Consider the following 27638-nt stretch of genomic DNA (forward strand, 5'->3'; position numbering starts at 1 on the left):
AGATTGGGACTGCCAGCACCGCCAGACTGTCTGGCGGCCGAAATGTGGCAGTGCCGGCAGTCTGACTGTGGCGCTTTCGCCACAGTCGTAATGTCACAGTCAGACTGCCAACCGTGACTCTGGCAGTCTGGTGACCGCCAGGGTTATAATGAGGCCCTGAGTCTCCGAAAGTCAATCAGAAGCTACCAGTAACTCACTGCCTTTCTTGGAGTTTCTTGCTGCCTGTAATTTGAGTTTGGGTGTGTGCTGGTGACAGGCACAGCACACGGCCCCTAAACAATGCTATGCTGATGCATATCATATCAAGAATGAATAACACTGTCGTTTTTGGAAGCCTTCACCCTGAAACATATGACCTCCATTAATTTCTATTTCATTATGCTCAATGTAAAATATTTGGAGGGTTATTAAAGATGCAGTTTGCAGGGATGCACTACATTTACATTTCTTTTCTTTCTTGTTTTTGACTTTCTGTCTTTACCACTTTTTCCTTTCTCCTCTCTATCCCTCTTTCTTTCTCTTCTTTCCCATCTTTCTCTCATCTTCCCATCCTCTCTCTTTTCTTTCTCTTCGCTTTATTTCTTACTTCCCTCCTCCTCTCTTCTTTTCTCTTGCTTTGTTTCTTCCTTCCATTTTCTCTTTCTTTCTCCTTTGTTTCTGCCTTTCATCATTTTGTTCTTCCTTTCTCTTGTTTCTTCTTCATTTCTTTCTTTTCTCCTTTATCTCCTCTTTACTTACTTGCTTTCTTCTTTTCTTTTCTTTTCTTCCCTTTTTTCTTTTTTACTTCTGATTTTTTTCTTTGCTTTCTCCTTTCTTCCGTTTTATCTGTTTTTTTAACTTTATCTTCTTTTAGTCTCACCTTTTTTGCTTTTTCTTTGTTTCCCTGGGCTTCTATATTGCCATTTTTGTCTCTCCTTTTTTCTCAGTCTTATTTCTGTCTCTTTGTTGCCTCTCATTTTCATGTTTGTTCTCTTATTTCGCACCTTCATACCTTCTCTGTCTTTGTTTCTTTTCCTTTTCCTTGCCTCTCCCATTCTTTCTTTTCTGCATTCTTTCGTTCTTTCTCCTGTCCCCTTTCCTTTAATTGCCTTCATATCACCTTTGTTCAATCTTTTTTTATCATTCTTTCCTTTCCTCCTCTCCTTTGTTTCCCCTTTCAATATCCCATCCTCTATTCCTTATTTCCCTTTCTTCTTAGGTTCTTCTCTCCTTTCCCTCTCTTCCTTTTTTTTTGTCCCTCCCTCCCTCCCACTTTTCACCTTTTCTTTCTTCCTTTCCTCCTCTCCTTTTTTACTTTCCTTCTCTCCTTCCTTTTATCAAAATCACTTAAGTTCCCACTAGGCAACGGCTCAGGATGGGTTTCATTGATCAGAAGTAGCTCTAACTGTTGAAATGGTTGTAGACCCCTGCGAATGGACTGTATCTCCTTTGCTATCAGTATGATATCAGTTAATGTGATTGCTACTTTCCAGCACTTAAGAACAGTGAAAGCTTCACTGCACTTCTCAAGGAAAGCTTTCCCCAAGATAAGCTTCTGGGCAATCTGACCTCACACAATCCAACATTCCAGTCTGAGCAAGGGCAGAGACAGGGAGCAAAGCAGTTAGAATGTTTTTGTTTAAAAGAATATAATGCCCTGCAGATCTCCTAAGACATTTTTGAAGACAATCAACCAAAGTTACATCTGATATATTGAACTAGAAGTTCAAAGGAATACAAGTTAGTAACTCAAAATATAAACAAACAACTAAATGAGGGAAATTGTGCACATTCAGGTCGGCCAGTGTGGGAACAAAATTGGATACAAGTTCTGGGAAGGTGTAAGTGATGAGCATGGCATTAACCCAACAGGAAGCTATGCTGGTGACTCAGATCTTCAGTTGGAGAGAATCAATGTCTACTACAATGAGACGTCCTCCAGAAAATATGTCCCCCGGGCAATACTAGTGGACCTGGAGCCAGGAACCATGGACAGTGTGAGATCTGGGCCCTTTGGTCAACTCTTCAGACCTGATAACTTCATCTTTGGACACACAGGGGCAGGAAATAACTGGGCCAGAGGTCACTACACAGAAGGAGCCGAGCTGATACACTCCATCCTGGATGTGGTGAGAAAAGAATGTGAACATTGTGACTGCTTTCAAGGGTTCCAGCTCACGCATTCCCTTGGTGGGGGAACAGGCTCTGGTTTGGGAATGCTGCTCATTGGCAAATTCAGAGAGGAATACCCTGACAGGATTACAAGCTCATTCAGTGTCATTCCATCTCCAAAGGTTTCAGATACTGTTGTGGAACCCTATAATGCCACTCTCTCTGTGCACCACTTGGTTGAGAATACTGATGAAACCTACTGCATTGACAATGAGGCTCTCTATGACATATGTTTCCAAACTTTGAAGCTCACCAGCCCAACGTATGGTGACCTGAACCACTTAGTGAGTGCTACCATGAGCGGCGTGACCACCTCGTTGCGCTTTCCTGGCCAGCTCAACACTGACCTCCGAAAGTTAGCTGTGACTATGATACCATTTCCACGCCTCCATTTCTTCATTCCGGGCTTTGCTCCTTTGACATCCAGAGGTAGCCAGCAGTATCGGCCTTTGACTGTGCCAGAGCTCACCCTCCAGATGTTTGACGCCAAAAATATGATGGTGGCCTGTGATCCAAGGCATGGGCAGTACCTTACGGCGGCTACTGTCTTTCGAGGGCGCATGTCCATGAAGGAGGTGGAGGAGCAGGTTCTCAACATACAGACAAAGAACAGTAGCTATTTTGTCGACTGGATCCCAAACAATGTCAAAGTCGCCGTCTGCGACATCCCGCCACGTGGCCTGAAAATGGCTGCCACCTTTCTTGGGAACAACACGGCAATCCAGGAGCTCTTCAAACGGGTCAGCGAGCAGTTTTCGGTCATGTTCAGAAGGAAGGCCTTCCTCCATTGGTTCACGGGGGAAGGTATGGACGAGATGGAGTTCATGGAGGCAGAGAGTAGCGTAAACGATCTGGTGTCGGAATACCAGCAGTGCCAGGACACATCAGACCGCCTAGAGTGGACAGAAAATGTTGAGGAGGAGGAGGAAGAGAGAAATGTATAAAGCATATGGTATTTTTTCAATGCTGTATTTCAGTGCTAGCAATGACTGTGTACTGTAAAGTATAAAATAAATGTTTTCTAATAAACTATAATGAAATAAAAATGTTTCCTTTTTCTTACAACCTGATGCTGAGGATATTTTTTGATCAAACAAATGCTCTACTGAATGATCAATCAGTAAGTGTGTATTAGAGTATGCACTGAAACTGTGAAGAGTTCTGACAGCACACAGAGTTCTGACCCATGGCACTCAGTCTGCTCAAACCAAAAAGAAATGCAATTTTGAACTATTTTAAAATATTCAAGTATATTTTCCTCTGAGAGCTCAACTGGCTCCCCGTTCACAAACGCAGCCAATTCAAACTCCTCATGCAGACATTCAAAGCCGTGTACAACCCTGGACCAGCATACCTGAATAGCCACATACACTTTCACCAACCTTCCAGACACCTATGCTCAGCCTCACTCACACACACTCCACACATCCACAAAAGTAGAGCAGGAGGTCGCTTGTTCTCTTACATCACACCCAAGACATGGACTGTCCATCCACAACACATCAAAGCCTAATCCTCACTTCTTGGGCTCCGCAAGAAGCTGAATTTCTGGCTCTTCAAATAACTCTGCTGGGACCACTCGCATACACAACTGGTCAAGAGCCTGAATATTTTTACTGGTGATTAGTGTGCTATGTAAATGGACATAACATTTATTAATTGGTGACTGGCCGCTGGTAAAGTAGGAGAGGAAAGGTACATATTTGAGGATGGCTCAGTTGTTTTATCTATTAAGTAGCACATTTATTTATTGTTGTAGCGGTAATATGTCTGAACCTCAGAAGGGCCAACCAACCCTGTCATCATCCTGATGTCAGAATAATATGTAGCTCTGATTTGACTCATAGTAGGTTGTGTCATTTCATGGGAGTGCAAGAATAATAAGTGGAGTTGTGGCACTGTTACTATGTGCACTAATATTTTTTGTCCTCTGGCTACAATTTATACTCACCTGTTATTACCCTAATATTTTGAAGGAATTTAATTTGCATTCTCTTCTCTAGTCCCATAAAGATTGAAGGCAAAACACTGGATAACTTCTCAAACCCTAAATGGTGGACGTAAGGGTTTACTAGGACATCCTATGCACTCAGTTCATGCCTTGAGCACAAGGACTAAAACCTGCACTACTTCCAACTAAGTATCACAATCTATAAACAATAATTCACAAACAACCCATATGAATTTTTTAATCACATTTATTTTATGAATTTCAAAAATATATCTACAATATTCTTAATACATTATTTCCCTCAAAATACACATACAATTCATACCCATATAATCCATACTAATTACCTAAACAAACTCTTTGATCCTGTCAATCATCCCCATGTATCCTACAAATCTACACCATGCAATTAAAGAGTGTTCTTGTCAGTACATCCAGTTCATAATAAGTCCTCTAACATGCCTTGTTATGGCTTTCAATACACATGAGGTCTGTCTGGACATAGAGATTAAGGGGGTCATTATGACCCTGGCGGTTCTGCACCACCATGGCAGCAGTGGCAGCCAGACCGCCAACAGCGTGGCGGTGCAGGACCTCCAAATTTTGACAATTGCAGCCAGTTCACCACCTGTACTGCCAGGGTTGTAACCAAAGGTGGACCTCCTTCGACCCAGCAGTCCCCTAAGACCGCCTGTGGTATTTTGTGCATCCTTACCGCCAGGGATTCTGTGGTGGCAGCCCCGCCACGGAATCCCTGGTGGTAACGATACTGGCGACAGGAATGCTCATTCCTGTCGCCACTGCAGGAATCCCCACCCCCCCTCCATGTAGGACCCACCCCTGACCCCATCTGCAGCCCCCCACCCCGTGACACCCCCACCCGATCACCATTCCAAACCCCGAACCCCATTCCAACCCCCCCACCCCTGATCCCTATTCCAACCCCCCACCCGACCCCCCTTCCTAATCCCTCACCCCTCACCCCCATACATCCACACAGGCACACATCACACATACATACATACACGCACACATACACACACACACTCATTCACAAACATATACGACCATAACACCCCCAACCCATGCATACACGCATTCACACATGCACACATGCACTTGTATACACACGCACACAAACACACACGACACCCCCATCCCCCTTCATTCACACAAACACACACCCCTATTCACCCATGCAACACTCAACACCCCTCTCCCCCTCCCCTTTCAGTCGATCACCTTACCTGGTGGTCACGGTGGTCGTCCGGGAGGGAACAGGCTATATGGCGCTTGCTCTTCCGCCAGCGCCCCGCCACCACAATACTGCCACACCTACTACTAAGTCATAATACGCGTGGCAGTGTTGTGTTGACGTGGCGGTGCCAAAGGAGCAACCTCGACTGCAACGCCAACCGCCATTATAGCCGCTGGTGGCTCTATGCCCAAATTATGGCGGAAAGCCGCCAGCAGTCATAATATGGCGGTTGGATGACCGCCATCAAAGGCGGTCTTGCGGCTGGCGGGACTTCAGCGTCATATGAGGGCCTAAGTCTTTACAATAGTGTTTCGGTGTTACGCTGAAAAGAAAACACATTTTTCAGGACCAATATCTTAATAGCAATTCCATTATGGAGAGAAGATCATAAAATATCTATAAAGAAACTAATTTATCAAGTTACTAAGCCATTGCACATATTGTGGGTTACTTCTTTCCATACATAAAACTATATTACATGGGTGTCTGCGCATGACACTAAAACCATCATTAGGTGTCATACTGATTAAAACCCAAAAGAAACATGATAATCGAAAGTAATACCTTTTCCTTGTCAATTAAACCTCATGCATACCCTTACAACAATTAGGACCTTACTCCATTATTCTTTCCCAGATAGTCGGGTCATGCTCTTCGTCTATTATAACATTCTTCTAAAAAAATTTACTTACATGTCAAAGACTGAGTTTTCCCTGATCGTTCTAAAAATCAAGAAATGTTCAGAACAAAATTTTTTAGAACTTGATTATGGGAAGGGGGTGTAGGCCATTTCAGGACCTCATCGAACGAAAATACCTACCTGGCAAATTTTAAAGGTATTATTCCTTCTCAATAGAACGAAATATCTCTGACCTAATATGACAGCCTGTCATGCTTACCTCCTCCTGGCACCTTGAAAAAAACTTTCACATCTCAAGTTCCTAAGGTCTATCATCTTACTCAAACTAATGTGATTTATTTAAAAAAAAACTAATTTACCTAGGGCTTTATTTACTGGGCAGATGATGCTCCTTTCATTACTTTTCTCCCAATATCATTACCAGTGGAGTAGAAAAACAAATCTACCTGGTTAGTCTCTGTTGATTATGGCCTGTGTCTCTTTTTATTTAGCATGTATTTGCAGAACAAGTAGAATAGTACTCTTTCCATTGTTTTTATTTAATATCACTATTGTTCTCACTAATACCAGCTATATAATCACCTTTATTTTATTTTCTTTGAGATCCACCTTGTTCTGCTGCATTGCTGCCTCTAATGGAGACAAGAAATAAATATGAATTTTGACTCAACTTTTATCTCATGCTTGTAAAGTGCTGTGCCAGAATGTGGAGAACTCACTGGTAGAGTGACCCTTCACCGAAATTTACTGCTGTCACCATCTTGAAACCTCGGGGACTACTCTTCCTTGGACAGCAAGTTATCTATGCAGAAACAGGTCAATGAAGTCTCATCCGCTTGCTTCTACACCCTACGCATGCTCCGTAAGATTTTCAGGTGGCTCCCAAGAGATTAGAGGCAATGCAAAACTCAGCAGCAGGACTCATCCTTGACCTTCCCAGATGGACTCACATCACCCCGCACCTCAAGAAGCTACACGGGCTCCCCATCCCAGAGAGATGGTAGCTCAAGATGCTGACCCGCGCATACAAAGCCCTGCATAACGAAGGGCCAGCATGCATTAACAAATGAATCACCTTCCACCAACTAACCAGACACCTGCGATCTGCCTCCCTCTTCCTCCCAGGCACCCCCACGGATCAGCCGATCCAGTAGTGGAGGACACTCCTTCTCTCACCTGGTGGCCAAAGCCTCATTCGGGAACGTAGCCTGAGGGTAGGTGCTGCATCGGACACCGGTTCACACGCAAATCTGTTGTGAATCGGGCAACAGGCCTGCGTGATCCCATGAAGCCCGTTCTCTAGTGGAGATGGGTGACTAATAGGAAAAAGCAAGTCCTGTTTCATTCTAGTAAGTTACTGATGACGTTTTGACTGTGAGCGTTAGATTGCAGGAGTCTATTTTTTGCCTTGGTTTCAATTGAAGAAATCCAATGATTTAGTAGGTCCTGAAGAAGCGTCATAGGATCCTTTTGGACCATAAGAGACGCAACACATGTCGACCGCATACTGAGGAACATCAGATAATTACCGTCTTCCTCTATTCGATAGTCTTGTGTGAGTGTCTGAGCATTATCTCGATTTTCATTCCCTTACTATTTTTTAATCTTGGCCATCTCCCAACATCAAAGAACAAAATATTTAGTGAGGGTCCTGAGCCAATTTTACCCTTTATTCTTGTGTTTTCTTTTCCCCATGGACCCATATTTGGCTCCGCGGCATCATCGACAACAAAAGATCTCCGGCAAAGAGCCCCCCTTCGGGGGGTGCCCGTCAGACATTGCAGCGCCGGTCTGACGAGGAGCTGTCCGATGATGAAGCATGACACCAAATATGGTGTGTGAGGACTCTTGCTCCTGATGATTAGGACTCCTTTATTCCCCCTCCCCGTTTCCTTGGAACAGTGTATCATACTATATTATTAGGTTCTCTGGAGGGTATACACTGGACCATTAATCCTCCCATCCTTTTTCTTTGTTCAAAGCCTGGAACAACCTTCCCCTACGCCTCAGGAATGCCGCAGAGCACAGGTAATTCATGAAAGGACTCAAAACATAGTTGCTCGAATGGACAGAGGACTGTGAAGCAGCTAGCAACTCCAGCGCCTTGAGACCCTCATGGGTGATTTGCCGTACTTTATAAATCCTGATTGATTGGTTGATCTGAATAGCAAAGACAATGGCCCTCATTATGACATTGGGTGTAAGTACCGCTTACCGCCATGCCGACTTCCGCCAACATACCGCTGCCGCAGTGGATTACCGCTACCCACATTATGAAACACACATAGCAATCCGTCACTATACAGCCACATACACAAGTCAGCCAGCCCAAAGGTCAGTGATAAACTGGCAGTAGCAAAACCCACACCGTTACGCCAACAGAACTACGCCCACAACATTATGCACCGCGGCGGACATTCAATGGCGGTAAACCGTTGGCGCTACATACCGCTGTGTTCAAAATACACACACACATACAAAACAACACTACATTTGACAATTCAAATAAGACACACTTTCACACACCACACCCACACACCCACACCACTATAAAACACACACACACATTACCCACAACCCTTTACAACTAAAAACAAGTGCCACAGAGAGACAGCAAGACCACAGACAAGATCACTGCCACACACTACCATCACCTATACACCATCCACGCACTTTACATCACACACCCCAACACATCACCCCACACACCCACACTCACACTACACCGATGGCACCACAACAACACCCCAGGTTCTCAGAGGAGGAGCTAAGGGTCATGATGGAGGAAATCATCCAGGTAGAACCACAGTTATTCGGGTCACAGGTGCAGCAGACATCCATTGCTAGGAAGATGGAGCTATGGCGGAGAATCGTGGACAGGGTCAACGCCATGGGACAGCACCCAAGAAAAAGGGATGACATCAGGAAGAGGTGGAATGACCTATGGGGGAAGGGGCATTCTGTGGCAGCAAGACACCAAATAGCTGTACAGAGGACCCCCATCTCCTCCCCCACAACTAACAACATGGGAGGAGCAAGTCTTGGGAATCATGCATCCTGAGGGCCTGGCAGGAGTAGGAGGAGGACTGAACTCTGGTAAGTCAACTCTTTACTACTTTCTCCCCCCCTACCTGCATGCGATCACATACCCCCACACTTACCCTCACTCCCATCACTCCACCACCTCCCACACACCCCACTCATCCCAATACCAAGCCTGCATGCAACACCAATGCATGGACACCACTCACAGACCTGCATGGACACCTATCACTAAAGCATGCACAATAGATGGAAACAGCAAGCCCACCAAATAACTGCTCACACAAGGCAAAGCTGCCAGGGCACTAACAACCAAAGAGGGCAACACACCCATGCCCAAGATGTCACATGCAGACACAATAACACTGCATTTACATCCCCACAGGTCCTCCAACCGTCACCGGAGAGGTGCAAACAACATTCAGCCCCCCCCCCCTTGAGAAGAGGCCCACAGTGATGACAGCAGCTCTGGACGCCCAACCTGGCACATCAGGGATCTCCGGACAGTCGGTAACCCTGGCACAGTCCCATACCACCACAGAGCCTCTCCCCTCAGGGAACACCAGCACAGTACCCACCCAGCGGGCCCATACCTCTGTCCCCAGGACACGTCAATCAGCAGTGTGTCCACCACTACAGAGACCCCAGGCCACCTCACAACCAAGACTCTCATTGTCACCCTTGTGTCCCACTCTGTCAACCTGTCCACCTTGAACTGCCATTGCTCCCCTTCCTATGTCCCCTTGGACAATGCACCTGTGATACCAATAGACTGGACTCTATCCTGGACTTTCCTCCATCATCACCCCATCCCATTGCACATCTACATACTAGCACTGAAATAAACACCATTTGAAAAAAATGCAAATATGGAGTCTGTCAAATGATTTAACTATGTATTCGTTGAACAAGCTTTAAACACTGCAATACAACTGTACAGTAATGTATACATAGGAATGGCCTGTAGTTGGCTGCAGTCAACACACCAGGAGCGATAGTGGGGCACAAATATCTGCAAATAGAGATGCCAAAGGGTACAGTAAGTGGCCATAGAAGTGGGAAAATTAGCCTGCCAGTGACAATGTCAAACACAAAACTGTCAATGAAAAGTGAAGTTACAATGTCTTACCCGTGTGTCATTGGAAGTATTGTTGTATTATTGCACTTCTGTTGTCCTCATCCTCTGCCTCCTCATCTTCACTGTCCACAGGGTCCACTGTTGCCACACGCCCATCTCCAGCCTCATCCTCCTGCAGAAAGGCAGCTGGCGATGTAAGGCAAGGTTGTGCAACCTACAGCATGCCACGATGATCTGGCAGACCTTCTTGGGTGAGTAGTACAGGGATCCACCTGTTAGATGAAGGCAACGAAACCTGGCCTTCAGAAGGCCAAATATCCTCTCTATGATTCTTCTTGTTCACCTATGTGCCTCATTGTAACATTCCTCTGACCTTGTCCTGGGATTTCTCAAAGGGGTCAGTAGCCATGAGAGGTTGGGGTAACCAGAGTCACCTACAAATATCGAGGCACAACTGTTAGACACACACTAACCCTTAGTGCCCACACGATACCCATACACCAACATCCACTGGGTGGGAACCAGGGCTCACCTATTAGCCACACCCGGTGCCTCTGGAGTTGAGCCATCACATATGGGATGCTGCTATTCCTCAGGATAAAGGCATCATGCACAGACCCAGGATACTTTGCATTGACATGGGAGATGTACTGTTCCGCCAGGCACACTATCTGCACATTCATGGAGTGAAAGCTCTTTGATTTCTGAACACCTGTTCATTTCTCCGAGGGGAGGGGACAAATGCAATATGTGTACCATCAATAGCCCCAATAATGTTGGGGATATGTCCCATTGCATAGAAATCAGCTTTCACTGTGGCCAAATCCTCCACCTGGAGGAAAACGATGTAGCTGCGCATGTGTTTAATCAGGGAAGACAACACTCTGGTGAGCACTATTGAGAACATTGGCGGAGACATTCCTGCTGCCATGCCCACTGTCACTTGAAAGGAGCCAGTTGCCAGGAAATGGAGCACAGACAGGACTTGCTCAAGAGGGGGGGATCCCGGTGGCTGACGGATAGCAGATATCATGTCAGGCTCCAATTAGGCACACAGCTCTGTGATTATGGCCCTGTCCAGTCTATAGGTGAGGATAATATGGATGTCCTCCATTGTCACCAAGTCCACCATGGGCATGTACATGGAGATGTTTCCATCTCCTATTCATCCGCAGCGGTAGCAATCTAGGGGGCAAAACGGTGAGCAGATGGTCAATATTCCATATTTCCAAACACTACATTGCATTGCATGTTGTGACTGTAACAATATATTGTTGGATAGGCCCAAATGGTGCCTATGTGTACTGTGACGGAGTTAGGTGCCAGGGCCTGCCCCCCCTCCTGAAATGGCATCCGCCTGTCCTGTATGGAGGGACAGGTGGAAATGAGGTATTTCTGCTAATGTTGTGCGCCGTTGCCGGAGGCGGTGGAGAACCGCCGTGCAACTCCTCATTGGATACCATTGGGCTCTATGGGTTACAGTGGCCAATGGTGATGTACGCCTGCGGTGACGGTATGCACCGCCGCAGACGTGACCGCCATTTTCTATCTATTCACTCACTTGCTACCTGACCTTCAACAGGAGAGGACCTATACTGCAAGTGCTGCTGTGACCTGTGTCTGGAACCAACCATGGCTCATGTCACTGGAGAAAAGGCCCCTGCCTTCACCACTGCAAAGTTAGAGAGACTGGTGGATGGGATCCTACCCCAGTACTGAATGCTGTATGGGCCTCCAGAACAACAGGTGAGTACACTGTGAGCACGATGAATGGGGCATGAATGCATGGAGTGCTGTGTGTGAGGGCCACGTGTGGGGGGGTTAGTGGAAGGGCCCTGGGCAGCATGCTGCATATATGGTGGGCCATGTCTGTGCGTAAGGGGATGTGAGGGCTATGGTGGGCCATGAGTGTAACAGACAGGATGGTCTGACTGATACCTTTTCCTATGTGTATTTCTCTGCAGGTCAGCGGCCATCACAAAAAGGGTATATGGCGTGCCATCGCCAAGGACGTGCGGACCCTGGTGATCTACGGCAGGCGGAGCTCCCACTGTCGGAAACGGTGGGAGGACCTGAGACGCTGGCCACAGGAGATGGCGGAGGCCCAGCTGGGGATGGTCTCCCAACGAGGAAGGGGCGCCTATTGAACCCCGATGGCCCGCATACTGGTGGTGGCCTATCCAGAGCTGGAGGGGTGCTTGGGGGCATCACAGCAGCCACAAGGGGTGAGTACAGTGCCCCAATATACTACTTGCACGTGGTGGGGTGGCATCCGGGTGGGGAATGTGGGCCTCTGGGTCCCCCTAGGCAAGGCCAGACATTGCAGGGTAGGTCCCATGTTGGGCAGGGTCTGATGTAAACCTCCTCCAACCAAGCTAGTAGGCATCCACTACTGGGCAGGGGTCTGTGTGTCTCAGGTATGCTGCAATTGGTGTTAGGTATTCCTGTCCATGGACTGGTGACTAGCATTGTGACTGGTAGTGTATTGCCTAGTGTGTAGGGCTGTTCCCTGTGGGTGGGTGTTGTGTACGCCAACGGTGGTGTTGTTGCCGCCATTGACCAAGTGTATCCTTTGTCTCTCCTCCCCCTTTTTGTTTTGTCACCCTGTCCTTATGTGCATTAGCATCATCTGGCAGAGGAGCAGAGGCACCGGCGACGGGGAGAACTGCATCCCACAGGGCCCAGGAGGCCGAATCCACCAACGGTGAGGGCTCCAGTGGGACGGAGGGCGAGGGGAGCACCACGGCGGAGACTGGCGGGGACAGTTCTGACAGTGATACCTCCTCTGATGGAAGCTCCCTGGTGGTGGCGGACACCTCTGTGCCCACCCCAACTACAGGTACAGCTGCCACCCCCGTACCAGCATCGCCCTCCCAGCAGCCCCTCAGTGTGTTTCCCGTGCCCGCTCACCCAGGAGGGTCCTGCCCCAGTTAGCCCTGCTGCCCTGAGTGAGGAGGCTATTGACCTGCTGTGATCCATCTCTGTTGAACAACCATCCAGGGGCTGGCAGGCCATTTGCAACAAACAAATGCATTCCTGGAGGGCATTCACTCTGGCATGGTGGCCCAACAGAGATCAATCCAGGCTCTGGCCTCCTCCCTGATGGCAGCCATTGTCCCTGTTTATAGCCTCCCCCCTTCAACTTCCTCTACCCAATCCCATTCCCCTAAACCCCAACCTATCCCAAGCACGCAGGCAGACCAGCATGCACCCAGGACAACACACAGGAGTGGTTCAGGCAAACACAAGCACAACACATCATCCCACAGGCACTCACACAAACACCATCCAGATGCAGACATACCAACATCCACTGCCTCCACTGTGTCCTCTTCCTCCTCGTCATCCAACTCCCTCCCAGTAGCGTCTACACTCACACCTACATGCACTACATCCTCATCCACTACCTTCATCACCAGCACACCTATCAGTACACACCCCTCACTGGCAATCCCCACCCCCACATCCTTGCACACGTCCCCTGTGTCCTCTCCCACTGTGGCTGCAAGGGAAGGGCTGAAGCCTCACCCCACCACTGTGGCCCTGCACTCCCCAGGACCAAGCAGTGGGCAAACCACCCACTTGAGAGACTGTGGCCTTGCACTCACCAGGACATCGCACAGGGCATGTAGCCCCCTCCAGGACCAGTGGTGTTGTACCATCTTCCGGCTGAGGTGCCCCCCCTTTCCCCACCCCCCTGAGGTGCCTGTGTATTTTCAACTTGATGCCCCTGCAGTGTTCTCTCCGTGTTGTTGCAGGAGTGAGATGGGGCCTTGGTCTATGTGTTGTGGCCCTGTGGCCCACGGACATTGAGGACTGGGCAGTGTCCCAACATTTGTAAATATGTATATACGTTTGTATTTTGATGCACTTATTTGTAGCATTTTATCGTATTACACTCACTTTCTTCAAATCATTTTGTCCTTGCATTATTCTTTTGGGGTATGGGGTGAATATGTAATGTTTGTGCATCTGGTTGTGTGTATGGTGTTGGGGTCGGGGGTGTTGCATGTGTGTGTCACTCTCTTTTTCCTCCCCCCTCCCTTGTGTGCTAGGCTGCAGTACTCACCGTGGTCTTCTTCACTGGCGTTGATGTTCATAACGCAACAGAAGGTAGACGAGCATCAGAAATATTTCCAGCTCGGGCGCCATGGTGTCGTGGTTGTTCCCTGAGTCTCCACAGGTGAGACCTTTGACTTCTGTGCAGTGTTTGCGCAAGGCTTTTGATGTTGTTTGTACTGCCCCAGAAAAGGTGGCAGATAGGCCAGTCATTATAGTGTGGGCGGTACATTGTCTTCCGTCTGGCTGTTGGCAGTTACCGCCGTGGTGCTCGTTGATTCTGCCGTGGCGGTCAGTGTGTTAAAATGGCTGTCTGCCTGAGCGGTTTCCGCTGTGGTCATAATTCCATTTTGGTTACTGCCGGCCTGGTGGCGGTATTACTGCTGCTTTATTACGGACTGCCAGGGTCGTAATGAGGGCCTACATATAGACCTCAGTCCCAGTGGCTATGGCAAACCTAAGAATGAAGATAACACATCTTTTTCATGGTTACTATTATCGAATCCCACTTACCATGCCACAAACTCAGTTAATTCAAGTAAATACTCTCTTGATTCGTTAAAATGTGGTCGCCATCTTGCAACTCAATATAGTCAAACGCTTCACTCCTGAAAAGTTTGGATTTCAAAAAGACGGATCTCCATTTAGAAGGTGGTAAATAAATGTTGAAACTGAAAACTATAGACATAATACAATACAGTTAGTTCCTAGCATCCAATATGCCATGCAATAAACTTAATTACTCCAAGGAATTGGATGTATTAATGAGAAAAACGTGTAATTGCATGTTGTGGATTTGTATGATAGAAGTGTATGAGTGTGATTCGCAGGGTGTGAACGTTTTTTTTAAATTATTTGTAAGGCGTGTACGTGGCAAGTACTTTTTGTGTTTTGGGAGAAAAGAAATGAATTAAAACAATTGAAGATGTATTTTTGATATTTATAAATGTGATTGAGAAATATGGATAAATTGTTTGTGAATTATTGTGTACAGATCGTGAAATGCATTTGGAGGGAATGCTGGTTTTAGTCTCTATCTAATATTGTTCCCCTTTCATAACTTCCTATTAGTTTGTTGACTAACTTGACGCCAGACTGATATGTGCCAACTTTGAATCAGAGCACCACAGGCATGTGTTTAACAAAAACAACACATGTTACCTGTGGGGTCCCTGTCATAGAAGGCACCTGCACCCCAGTTGTCAGAGAGCACAATGTTATGAGGTGCGTAATGTTTGTGATTTCTTGAGCTGCATGGCAAGAAATGTGACATTTCATATACATATTAAAAAATCAAAAACAGCCTCAAAACGCAGGGTTCACATCATTTTGCATCCATATGCCTTTGGGCTTCATAGGTTCCTATGACTATATTTGGTGAAGAGAAATAATGACTGAATGAATGAACGAATGAATGGACTATTGATTGGTTAACTAACAGCATTGCAAAATTCAACATAATACAATACTAGAAACACTCATGGCAAATGCTAGAGTATCGATGATAATTAGTTGATCTACAGATATGCTTGACAAACGGTACTCTGCAGGCTGTCTTGACGAATGGTACAGTACCAAAGCTAACCACATGCTCTTGAAATACTCATGACAAACGGTACTCAACCAATGCTAACCACAAGCTCTAGAAACACTCATGACAAATGGTACAGTACGTGCGCTGACCACATGCTCTAGAAACACTCATGACAAATGGTACTGCAGAAATGCACACAACATGCTCTTGAAACACTCATGACAAATGATACTCCACCAGTGCTGACCACATGCTCTAGAAACACTCATGACAAATGGTACAGTCGCAAAGCTAACAACATGCTCTTGAAATACTCATGACAAACGGTACTCAACCAATGCTAACCACAAGCTCTAGAAACTCTCATGACAAATGGTACTCCACCAATGCTAACCATAAGCTCTAGAAACACTCGTGACAAATGGTGCTGTACCAGCGTTAACCACATGCTCTAGAAACACTCATGAGAAATGGTACTGCACCAATGCTAACCACATGCTCTAGAAACACTCATGACAAATGGTACAGTACCAAAGCTAACCACATGCTCTTGAAATACTCATGACAAACGGTACTGCACTAATGCTAACCACATGCTCTAGAAACACTCATGACAAATGGCACTGCTCCAACGCTAACCACTTGCTCTAGAAACACTCATGACAAGTGGTACTGCAGAAACGCCACTGAAATGCTCTAGAAACACTCATGACAAATGGTACTGCACCAATGCTAACCACGTGCTACAGAAACACTCATGACAAATTGTACAGTACCAAAGCTCACCACATGCTCTAGAAATACTCATGACAAATGGTTTTTCGTCAATGCTAACAATGTACTCTAGAAACACTCATGACAAATGGTTCTGCATCAATGCTGATCACATGCTCTAGAAACACTCATGATAAATGTTTTTTCGTCAATGCTAACCAATGCTCTAGAAACACTCATGACAAATGGTTCTGTGTCAATGCTACCCACATGCTCTAGAAACACTCATGATAAATGGTTTTTGGTCAATGCTAACAATGTACTCTAGAAACACTCATGACAAATGGTTCTGCATCAATGCTGATCACATGCTCTAGAGACAGTTATGACAAATGGTATTGCCCCAATGCTAACCAATGCTCTAGAAACACTCATGACAAATGGTTCTGTGTCAATGCTACCCACAAGCTCTAGAAACACTTTAAAATGGTATTGCACCAATGCTACCAGCATGCCCTAGGCACATTCATGACAAGTGCTACTACACCACTGCTAGTGTTCTAGAAACACTCATGACGTCAATTCTAACGTCATGTTCTACAGATAAGTTTGACCAATGTTGCTATACAGATGTGTGAGATAAGTGGTACTGCACAAATGTTAAGGACATGCTCTATGATATGCTCTAGAAACACTCATGCCAAATGGTACTGCATCAGTGTTAATGACATGCTCTAGAAACACTCATCACACCAGTTCTAACCACATGCTTTAGAAACACTCATGAGAAATGCTAGTTTAATGTACCTATGTTCATGCATACCCTACAGATAAGTTTGACAACTGGTGCTCTACAGAGATTTGAGACAAATTTTACTGCACACATGATAATGAAATGCTCTAGAAAAAGTTTGACAACTGGTACTGTACAGAGATTTGAGGCAAATTGTACTGCACAGATGCTACTGAAATGCTCTAGAAACACTCATGACAAATGGTGCTGTACCAGCGTTAACCACATGCTCTAGAAACACTCATGACAAATGGTACTGCAGAAATGCTAATGTAATACTCTGGAAACACTCATGACAATTGGAACTACACCAATACTAACCACATGCTTTAGAACCACTCATGACAAATGGCACTGCAGAAATGCTAATGCAATACTCTGGAAACACTCATGACAATTGGTACTACACCAATACTAACGCTCTACTAACAGTCATGACACCACTTCTAACCACATGCTCTATAAATACTCATGACAAATGGTACTGCATCAATGCTAATGCTCTGGAAACACTCATGACACCACTTCTAACCACATGCTCTAGAAACACTCATGACAAATGGTACTGCAGAAATGATAATGTAATACTCTGGAAACACTCATGCCAATTGGTACTACACCAGTGCTAACGCTCTACAAACAGTCATGGCACCACTTCTAACCACATGCTCTAGAAACACTCATGACAAATGGTACTGCATCAATGCTAATGCTCTGGAAACACTCATGACACCACTTCTAACCACATGCTCGAGAAACACTCATGACAAAGGGTACTGCATCAATGCTAATGTAATACTCTGGAAACACTCATGACAAATGCTAGTGCACCCATGTTAATGGATGCTCTACAGGTAAGTTTGACCAATGGTGCTCTACAGATGTCTGAGACAAATGGTACTGTGCAAATGGTAATGAAATGCTCTAGAAATACTCATAAGAAATGGTACTCCACCAATGTTAATGACATGCTACAAACACTCATGACAAGTGGTACTGCAGAAACGCTACTGAAATGCTCTAGAAACACTCATGACAAATGGCTCTGAAGCAATGTGAATGATATTCTCTAGAAATACTTGTGACAAATGGTGATGGAATGATGTTAATCCATTCTTTACAGAAGTTAGTCACATACTATTGTCTAAAGATCTCCGTGTCATGCACTGAACATTCTTGGGACACATTACACTGATACCTGGGACACACGTGTTATTTATATGTCATGCTTTACAGTTGCTGTTATATGTTCCCCTAACAAATGCTTTAAACATGTTAATGCTGTGGTTGACAGATGCCAACTACATGTTCCGAAGGCTAATGATGACATACATTACATATACACATATGACAAACCCTGCGCATGCTAGGGGCGTAGTGAACAGTACAGATGCCAACGGCAGGTCGCGCTGATGCTAGTCAGGCGTTGAGCACCGCGTGCATTAGTGATGTGCTCTCCAGATACTAGGACTGCACTGTGCTCCAGAGATGCTGCTGGCATGCTGTGGGGTGTCAGTAACAATATTAACTCATTCCAGCTGCATACCCTAACCTAAGGATACTGGTGACGCGTTCTACACATGCTTGTGAAATGCTTTAGAAACACTAGTAACATGCTTTACTTTCCAGGCCATGGACGCTGGCTGGTGACATTCTGTGTTCTACGGATGTCAGTAACATGTTCATAGATGCCGGACAACACCTACATGTATACCACCGATATGTGTCACGTGCCCTATGTACATGTTCTAGACATTTTAGACACGCTTTTTATCGACGCAGTACCATTCTGCGCAGATGTTGGGAACGTGTTCCGCGCGATAGTGACACTTCCACAGAGGCTTGTGATATGTTCAATAGACGCTTGTGACGTGTTTTAGATAAATTAGTGACTTGCTTTGCAAATTGCGTAAGAGACAAACTGTTGATGGCAGTGACACGGTCCACATGTACCAAACACGTTCTCGCTGATAGTGACTGAGCTAGAGGCCAGCTTTATGTGCACTAGTGATGTTGGGGCGGGGCACCGATGTTTACACGTGCTAGTGAGTGTCTCGCGGATCTGCTGCACAAGTGTTAAACGCGCGCGCGCTAAAGCACGCGAGAGATGCTCCAGTGATTCTGGACACATGCTATGGTTATTGTCACTTGACGCGTGTGTAGCACACTGCTGCCTCCTGTGTGCTTCGAAGACCCCGGTGAGTCGCTATAGTGACACCGAACGTAAAACCATGAAATTACAATCCGCCTTCCTCGAGGGCCGCGCTCTGGTCCACGGAGGCCCTGTTACCTGCACAGGTGGGATGCTTGCCCTACGACCCTTCCGCTCGCTCACCGCTTTCCTCTGGCTCTTTGGGGGGTGCAGGCCCACGCCCCGGCCGCCTCTCTCCCCTCTGTCCTCGCCAGGGTACCCAGGTGGGCTGGCGAAGATGTCCCATCCCTGCAGGTCCAGGTGGCCCCCGCAGCATCCAAAGCCACCGTCCATGGTCCCGTCGACGCACAGGGTCCCTGGCAGTGGCCGCGCACCGTCCTGCAGCGGGGGCTTTAAACCATCCCACCACGAGGAAGCGGCCTCGTGTGCTCATTAGGAGGGGAACAACTGCCTCCGAGAGGATTCCTGAGGAGTAATTTACGGCATCGCCGGGCGGTGGGCACGGAGATGGGAGAGCGCCGCGTAATAACGCCTTATCTGCTCCAGACGTGTAATGAGGGAACGAGGGGTGGTTGTTGCTCGTCCGGGGAGCCATCCCACGCTACCGGAACGCCCTCTTCTTGGCGCTGGACTTGAAGGAGCGAGGTGGGAGAGATAACCGGCTCTTCCATGCGCTTCCTGTCTGCATCGTCAAGCGGTTCTGGACCCTGAGAGGAGAAGGAACCAGGCCAGAGATAAGGGCCAGAACATGCTTCGCAGGGGAACCAGTGGGACCTGCCAAGTGCATCCCAATGTGGGAGACACTGTGTGCGCTGGGCAGGCCCTGCCTGTGAGGTGTGGTACTCCAAGCGCCAACCTGTTCAAAGAGTGATCCCGCTTATCTGGACTCAGCCACCGGCACCAGGCTGTTCAAAGAGACGCCCCACTTCTATACAGGCTCAGAAGGGTTCCCCCACGCCAGCTGTGGGAGCGTCCGGGCCTTTCATCCAACCTGCACCAAGTCACACTTTGTCCATACCTAGGTCTTGACTACAAAACTAGCCCGGTTCGCTCAGCGCCGAGAAGTGACCATTATGCACTTTGCTTAGTTCGGTGCAAAACAAGTAAATTGATGATAAACGAATATAATGTGAACACACCTCACAAGAAGTGTTTTTTTTCCAATAAACTGAGGCAGATGTGAGAAGTGCCATGGAATGGATGCAAAATCTAACATTTCAGCGGCCAGCATCCCGAGGAGAGCCCCACGCCGCACAGGAGGTCTCCCCGAGGTTCATATTCCCACTTGAGATATGGCACGGACAGCCCTAGGGGACTGGGCCAAAGGAGCAGAGATGCCTTCACCAACGGGAGACACCCAGTCTCCCTGTAATGATGAGGTGTTATTTTTCTTATTACAGGCCTGTATATGGACACGAAACTCTTCAGTGGCTTGAAATATCTTTATAAAGCACATCTGGGGTATATCACCCCGTATAGATGATGCAAACCCAACAATAAACTTCATCAGAGTTGCAGGGCATAGGGACGGGAGAAGGTGAATGTGGGTAGACCTCATCTGAGATTAAGGGGGAGGTCTCGCTCAGACAAAGAGCAGCAGAGTGACATCATCAGCCCTGTTAAGTACCACATCCTCACATCCAATCTTTCTATATCTCGCTGTCAGTAATCCGTAAGGAGGCATTGCTGAATTTCTATAGCTACGTAAAGTCATCATTCCAAATAAGGAGGCATTGCTGACTTTCTATAGCTACGTAAAATCATGCGTAACCAAGCACTGCATCAACACACACAAAAGGGGACGGGAGGTTGCTTGCCGCAAGCCAACCCACTGGCAGTCACTCAGGGTATCATTTCAACCCAGTGTTCTTTTGCCCCACATGCTACCTCAGTTTGGACCAAGGCATATGCAACCACTCTTTACCCTTCTCCAGTAGGGACAATCCATCCCAAACTGCCAGACCAGATATAAGCAAACCAAGACCACTTTCTTCCTGATTGGGGTTCGTAAGTCATATGTAGCTTGGTTCCAGTGACACGGAAAGCACAGGACCTACGTTTGAACATACCCTTGCCACTTAGGGCGTGACATCAAGCACACAAAAGGAGATGGGAGGGAAGCTTGCGATAAGTGTAACCACTGGCAATCGCTCAGGGTAGCATTGCAAACCATCCTTCTTTTGCCCCCATGCTACCTCAGTTTGAAACCAGCTATATGCAAATCAGTCTTTACGCTGCTCTAATAGGGACAATTCATGCAAATTGACAAGACAGGTCCTCCCTGAACCAGAGCACAAGCAACTCAAGGCCAGTTTTTCCCTACTTGGGGCTCATCATTTGGATGTAGCTTGGTTCCAGTGGCACAGAGAGCTCAGAAGCCACATCTGGGTATACCGTTGCCACTTGGTGCGTTACATCAAACATGCAAAAGGCAATGGGAGGAATTGCTGCACGAAGTCTACCTATTGGATATCGCTCAGGGTAGCATTCTAAACCCTGATCACAAGGATGCAGGTGTCAGTTCAGTGTTAACGATGGCAGTAACATGAGTTTCGTATGATTCTGGTTTGTCCAACACCACGTCTGGGACCATGAGTTAGCAACTAGCTTCTACACAGACTCTTAGTTGAGTAATAGCAAAACCTGTCACTCAAGACACAACACACAACAAGCAGCATTGAGTATTACAAGCTGAAGCAGATAGGCCACTGAAAAGGTGAATGTTACACAGTAAATTTACAAACCGGATTCCAATTCGAGCGATTCACTCTTCGTTTGCTCGATTGCACCACCAATGTAGGCAACAACGGAAATTTAGCAACTGATATTACTTCCACCCGATTCAAAATAATGATTTACCAATGAAAACTCCTGCTCCTCAGAGCAACTACTCGCAGACTGCACCTCGTCCATGTGCATTCTGTTCACAGCTTGATCCTTTAATCCTTTAAGGATTAGATTCGCTTCCACCACCAATTTTATTTACGTTTCAATTTTATTTACGTTTCAGCAGAATTTCTAACCAGCCTCACAGCACCACAGCCTTTGCCACAGCAAGCTTGTTTTTCGGTTCTGCAGCACTGCTCATAAATGTACTTTCTTACGTAAATTCCCTTACTGGCTGCCAGTTTAGTGCAAGTCCTTTCTTTGTGTCTATTGCTATGGCTTGTTTCTATGTGTCTCCTCTGCAGCCCTCTGTGTCATTATTTTTTATTCATCCCATGTGATGTGTGTTAAAACGATACAGTCACTGATTCTTAGGGATTGAGCCTCATCTAAACCTTTAAAAATTGATATCTTGACTTGTGCATATTGATTTTTGTCCTTTTGGTCTTATTTTATTCAGATAAATATTATCTATTTTCCTAAACTGGCGTGGAGTACTTTTTTGTGTTTTTTTCACTGTGTTACAGTATACGTTATTGCACAAATACTTTACACATTGCCTTCTAAGTTAAGCCTGCCTACCTGCTCTGGGCCAAGCTACCCGAGGGCGAGCACAGGATAATTTAGGTTGTGTTGTGACTTGCACTGACTAGGATTGTGGTCCCTACTTCGACAGGGTGCATACCTCTGCCAACTAGAGACCCAATTTTCTAACAATCCTGATAGTGAAGATTTGTCCAGTGTCAGTAGCATCTCTGCCACAGATGCACGTCTGCCGCAACGCAGTGGCAGTCGTACTCCTGCACCTCAACATGGTGGCCCATTCCATTCTGGACGCAGTCACAAAAAGAATTCCATTAAAGGTATCTTTACTTTGAGCAATCAATCAAGTGTGATGCTATTTTGTTACATTTTTGTGGATTTGAGAAGTAATGTGTGGCAATGAGGTCCTAGCGTCTTCTCCCCTCCACTGCTCTGCTCTTCTCTGTTGGCTGCTGAACAGGTGGGCCAGGATCTTCCTTCTCAAAATCAGATTCGAACACCACAATGTTTAGGCTTCTCCTGTAGGCAATATTGTGTAGGATGGCGCATATTGCTACAATCTTACATGCGACTTCTGGTAAGGCACCCCCACTCTTACATAGGCAGCAAAAACGTGATTCGAGTAGCCCAAATGTCTACTTTGTTACAGTCCTGGTGCGACCATGTGCAGTGTTGCACCACTTTTAATTTTGGGTGGTGGGAGAAGAATCCAGGGAGGTAGGGCATGCACACTGTCACCTGAAAAATGCATTAACGAGAGACAACATACATATTGTGAGGATTGGGCACTTATATATCAGCATTTACATTAATTGTCAGGACCTAATAAGTATCTATTTTCAAACGCCCCACATTCCAGTCTGTATATTCCACTCTGTCTAAAAATTAAGAATTCATGGGTGCTCCCTGAATATTGTGACACAATGTCAGTTATTATATTTTAGGCATTGCAAACCACTTGTATATTAAGGGAATGAGTATTTTTCCTGTTCCTAAAAAGGTATTCAAGATGGAATGCAAGGCATATGGGCACATGTGTCCCATTTATACACCATACGACCTGGTAAAATTTGACAGTCTTGTAAAATTGCAATGAGGTACTATGCATTTTCTCATAATTCCTAGGCATGTATATGTGGCGGTGGATGTACAGAAGCATCGAGGAATGAGCGAAACAAATGTGAAATGTGACACTTTGGGACTCCCCACCTGCAACAGCTACTACATCCTAGTATCTGCTAGTGGCTAATAGGTGTAATGAGCACTACACCTTGACATGGGTAAGGATGAAATTGCTGTACAGAGTACTGCTTTCTGGGTGTGGCTTCAAAAGGACTATTAACTCCAAAATGACAGTGCTGCTTAACCTGTATTTGGCATGTATTTCTTCCTCTGTGTAGTCAAAAATGGTCAGTTTGACTCTGAAAATCCTCTTGTCTCCACCTCCTCCACTGCTGAGCAGCTAGCATGCACATTCCCCTTGCTATCAAGTACAGGACAGCCACTGTGAAAACCCTTGATGCATTCTGGGCCAGCTTTTAAAGTTTGCATCCACTTACCATCTGGTTTGAATTAGTGGTAAATTGAATGTGCAAATGGATCATTTAGCGACCACTAGCTATTTTCGACTGCCTCTAAAATACCATTTTCAATTTGGAATTTCTTATTTGCAGCTCACTATTCTCGGGTTAAAAAATACCAACCCGCAAACCGGTCACATCGCTATTTTTTATTTGCGAATGGCTTTTGTACATCGCAAAAGGCCCTTTCTTCATTTTCAAACCACTTTGAGACCAATTTGGAAGTTGCTATTCTTTCGTACATCTGCCCATAGTTACCTTAGAGCACAAGGTATAGTTTCTTGAGATAAGTATAATTATTACTGCTGAATTTCCATGGTTTTGTGTGCATTAAATCTGAACCTAACTATAACTGTAACCTTTGTTTTTCTGAGTGGATTTCTAAGGTTTTTAAAAATTCTATTTCCTAACTATAACGTCCATGTAACCTTTCATTTTTTCAGTGAATTACGCAAAGTAATATTTAATTACCATACGTTAACCTAACCACCGCTGCGCACGGCCAAAGGTTGTGCTCAGTGGGGGTTTGGCTGCAGGGCCTGCGACCAACTCCCTGCATGTAGCCAACCCCACGCAGCACATACATGGCCTTTGGCCATGGACGGTTGTGGGTTGGCCACAGGGCCAACCCCTTAAACGCAGCCAAGTTGGGGGGGGTCATGCAGTCCCCCATCCTGGGCAGATTTTGGCTAGACGAATCACCTCAAAACTTTACAGACAGCAGCTAAAGTGAGTGGCAAACTCATTTTGAAAATGTTGTGAAGATTCGTCAAATGGCGCCAAAGTTATTAGCAAAAACAAAACACTTCTATGGAAAATAGGTCCTAACTAAATTACCTACTGGTGACTGCCAGTAGGTGATATATATTTATTTAAGAGTTTTCACTTACCTAATATATACTTAAATTTCTTTTATAATAGCATGCACAGTAAAGGCAATGTGTGGTAAAGGCATTGCATAGTAAAGGCTGTGTGTTAATGTAATGTATAGAAATGTCCTTTGCATGGCTCAAGAAGCATGCACACTGCCCTAAGTTTTCTTTTACCACAGTTCACAATAGGATTTTGGTTTTCGCTGCAGCGTGCATGGCAGTGTCATGAATATTAACTGCAGGTGTCTCGTATAAATGGCTCGAGACACAGAGTGATGCTCTGTGGTCTGGAGGGACACCCGAAGTGCACCCTTCATCTGCTGTGGATGTAAAAGACTGGTGTAATGGCAGCCTTTTGATCACAGTGGAAGGGCACGTGTTGTTCCCTCACAGGGGCAGTGTTGACTGCAGAGGGAGGCCAGAGCCCACTGTTTGCTTCCCTTCTTTCCCAGAGGTGTGATGCTGACAGTCATATGTAGTGGTCAGGTAAGGAAGGGCTGCTCGTTTGTGTCTTTGTCCTAATCATCTCCTGACAGGGCCACCAAGCTCCTCCTTTCCTTCCTATTGGTTCTGCAGGTCGAAAGTTTTATAACTGAGCAGGTCCTGAGAAGGGATGTCACATTCCCCAAAACAAGACATTCCCAAAACAGAACAGAGCTGTGCTTACACAGGCAGGGAATTCTGCTTACCATTTGAGAATATGACACTACCATGAGCCTCAATCTGACTGCCCCATTTGAACCGTCATTACCTCAATCTATGTTACTGAGGATGTAGTATTCTGCTGTGGTTAGCATACAGTACTTTTCTTTATATAAGACAAAGCACTGGTTGGACGCTGATTTAATATGTATTACTTATATTGTTCTGAGTTCCTAGCCTCTAACCGACAAGACCATCTTGAGTAAGCCTTGGACTGCTCTGATTCGATAAGAGTGTGTGCTTGGGGGTCAGTTATTGGTCCATTACAATGCAAGGTTCCAGAGTGGCAAAGGTGAATGACTACAGGCGAGACAATGGAAGTCCAGTAGGCTGTGGCCTGTGGACCCTGAACCAGTTCCAACAAATACCAAGTCTGATAACGTATCATACTTTTCATCAGTGGATGACTATTTATCTGGTAGAGACATATTCTGGTTGCAGATTCCTTACCTTAGAATTTCCCCAGGCATCAGATTGGATCTGGAGATTTTTCCTCGAGCAGTACCCTTGCGCGCCGTCAAGCTTGCGCCAGACGACTCCGTGGTCACCATTATGACATCGGGGTCGTAAATAGGCACCAGCTCAGCGTAGAGATGTGAGTTTCTTTTCACGGCTTTCTATGCCAAAGTGCAGAGCCATGAGGAACACTGGAAATGGTGTGCCAAAACTAAGCCCTGAAAGGGGAATCCCTGTCCCTAGAAATCAGTTCGCAAGTAGGGATGATGGGTGGGTCGGTAAGGAATCTGCAACTAGAATATGTCTCTACCAGATAAATCGTTACCAAAGGTAAGTACCTTGTTCATCTGATAGGGACTTTTAATTGCAGATTTCTTGCCTTGGAATAGATACCAAGCAATACCATCCTCCGTGGTGGGCTGTGAACCAAGATCATACTAGGAAGACCTGCAGGACCGAACAACCAAAGTAACCATCTCTGCGGACCTGACTATCCAGGCAGTAATGTTCAGTAAATGTGTGGAGGGATGCCCAAGTTGCTGCCCGACAGATATCCAGGACAGAAACTCTGCGTGCTAAAGATGTGGTGGCAGAAGTTGCTCTGGTGGAGTGAGCGCGCGAGCCCTCAGGGGGTTGCTTTTTAGCCAAAGCGTAGCACATTTCGATGTAAAGTAGTACCCATCATGAGATGGTACGCTTTTGCACCGCCTTTCCTTCCGTTCCACCCACATATCCAACAAAAAGTTGATCGTCCACTTGGAAATCTTGGGTAAGATTGAGGTAGAACACCAACACTGTTTTTGGATCCAGAAGGTGGAGTGTCTCCTTTTCATGATAAGGATGAGGGGGTGCGTAAAAAGTAGGCAAAGTGATGGATTGGCCTACTTGAAAAGGTGTGACTATTTTAGGTAGGAAAGAGGCCTTCATATGGAGCACCACTTTGTCATGGAAAACTGGAATAAATGGGGGCTTTGAAGAAAGAGCCTGAAGCTCACTCACTCTGCGAGCAGAGGTGATGGCAAAACTGAATGCAGTTTTAAGAGTACGGACCCACGAGGGACAATTGTGTAATGGCTCAAAGGGAGCACACATCAAGTAAGTAAGAGCAAGATTGAGGTCTGACAGAGGCATGAAGAACGGAGTGGGAGGAAACAAATGGGTCCTGCATCCTGCTGGTGACACATGCCAGATGGCATCAGCAGGCTCTGCAGTGGGACTTGATGTTCC

The 27638-nt window shown here is 46.1% G+C and overlaps 1 pseudogene; it reads left to right on the top strand.

Moving 5' to 3' along the window:
• Positions 1-1751: 1751 nt before the first annotated feature.
• Positions 1752-3095, top strand: LOC138296996 (tubulin beta-5 chain pseudogene; annotated as a pseudogene).
• Positions 3096-27638: the final 24543 nt, after the last annotated feature.

This window comes from Pleurodeles waltl, chromosome 5 (genome assembly GCF_031143425.1).
Source record: "Pleurodeles waltl isolate 20211129_DDA chromosome 5, aPleWal1.hap1.20221129, whole genome shotgun sequence".
In the NCBI taxonomy this organism is placed as follows: Eukaryota; Metazoa; Chordata; class Amphibia; order Caudata; family Salamandridae; genus Pleurodeles; species Pleurodeles waltl.